Source organism: Chiloscyllium plagiosum, unplaced genomic scaffold (genome assembly GCF_004010195.1).
Source record: "Chiloscyllium plagiosum isolate BGI_BamShark_2017 unplaced genomic scaffold, ASM401019v2 scaf_12819, whole genome shotgun sequence".
NCBI lineage: Eukaryota > Metazoa > Chordata > Chondrichthyes > Orectolobiformes > Hemiscylliidae > Chiloscyllium > Chiloscyllium plagiosum.
The window spans coordinates 27923-29596 of record NW_025213878.1 but is presented as its reverse complement, the minus strand read 5'-3'; the positions used below and the strand labels follow the sequence as shown (position 1 = coordinate 29596).

General features: G+C 52.0%; 1 protein-coding gene across 1 annotated transcript in view; it reads left to right on the top strand.

The window, feature by feature from the left end:
* Positions 1–1674, top strand: part of LOC122547742 (atypical kinase COQ8A, mitochondrial-like) — a gene marked incomplete at its 5' end in the record, with an annotated part of 11097 nt that overhangs the window by 1359 nt on the left and 8064 nt on the right. The window lies entirely within an intron of this gene.

Here is a 1674-nt window from a genome sequence, read left to right as displayed (position 1 = left end):
AACTCTCGCTTCTCAGTAAGGCTAGATCTTTCACCCCAGGGACCAGGCTCCTCTGCTCTGCAACCCCAGTAGATCCCTTTGATATTCCAGGAGATCAAAACTCTCGACGCCAGGCCCGGACGGGGGTTTCACCAGTGCTCCTATGCAGTGGTAGCGATGGATCCCTCCGGTTAGACTCTGGCAGTAAAGACAGTGACACCTCTGGCCCCCCCCCCGCCCCCCCCTTGAGGGAGGGGAAGGATGGTGGTGGCTTTGGAGGGTTCCCAGGACCATACCTAGATCGGACTTCACGAGCTACAGGGAGAGGTTGGACCAACCTAGATTGTTTTCTCCGTTAGAAGCCTCCAAGACTATGAGAGAACACGGAACATTCCAGCACAGTACAGGCCCTTCGGCCTTTGATTGTTGCGCCAACCTGTGGAACCATCTAACCTGTGCTATTCCATTATCGTCCACATGCCCACCCACTGACCATTTAAATGCCCTTAAAGTTGGCGAGTCTGCTACTGGTGCTGGCAGTGCGTTCCACGCCCCTCCTACTCTCTGAGTAAAGAAACTACCTCTGACATCTGTCCGATATCTGTCACCCCTCAATTTAAAGCTCTGTCCCCTCGTGCTAGCCATCACCATCTGAGGAAAAAGGCTCTCCCTGTCCACCCGATCTAACCCTCTAATTCTTTTATTTGTCTCAATTAAGTCACCTCTCAACCTTCTCTCTAACGAAAACAGCCTCAAGCCCCTCAGCCTTTCCTCATTAGGCCTGCCCAGGCAGCATCCTAGTAAAAATTCCTCTGAACCCTTTCCAAGGCTTCCACATCCTTCCTATAAACGCGTTGACCAGAACTGGACGCAAAACTCCAAGTGCGGCCGCACCAGAGTTTTGTACAGCTGCAGCGTGACCTCATGGCTCCGAAACTCAATCCCTCTCCCAGTAAAAGCTAACACACCACACGCCTTCTTAACATCCCTGTCAACCCTGGGTGGCAACTTTCAGGGGTGGGAGGTATGGAAATGGTGGACAGTCTGTCCCTGGGGTTGGAAATGTCAAATACTAAAAGGGGGGGGCGAGGGTTTAAGATGGGGGGGGGAAGGTTTAAAGGAGATGTGTGAGGAAAAATGGGTGGTATGTGACTGGAATGTGCTGCCAGGGGTAATAACCACCTGTAAGAGGTTTTTAGACAGAGATGTGAACAGGCAGGGAACAGAGGGAAGTGCTGCAGATGGGATTTGTTTTAGATTTGCATCATGGTTGGCACAGACTCGATGTGGTTGGACGTTCTAATACAATTTTCTCGTCAATCACTTGCCATACCCATGGCCTTAGTTCCTGTCATTGGGGTATCCCATACCACCATATGCTACTGACATTTCCACCACCTACAAACCCACCAGTTCCCTCACCACCCCTTTCCGTGTTCCGTAAAGACCATTCCCTCCGTGACTACCTGGTCAGGTCCACGTCCCCCCTATAGCCCACCCTCCCATCCTGGCACTTTCCCCTGCCACCGCAGGAACTGTAAAACCTGCGCCCACACCTCCTCCCCCACCTCTATCCAAGGCCCCAAAGGAGCCTTCCACATCCATCAAAGTTTTACCTGCACATCCACTAATATCATTTATTGTATCCGTTGCTCCCAATGCGGTCTCCTCTACATTGGGGAGACTGGGCACCTC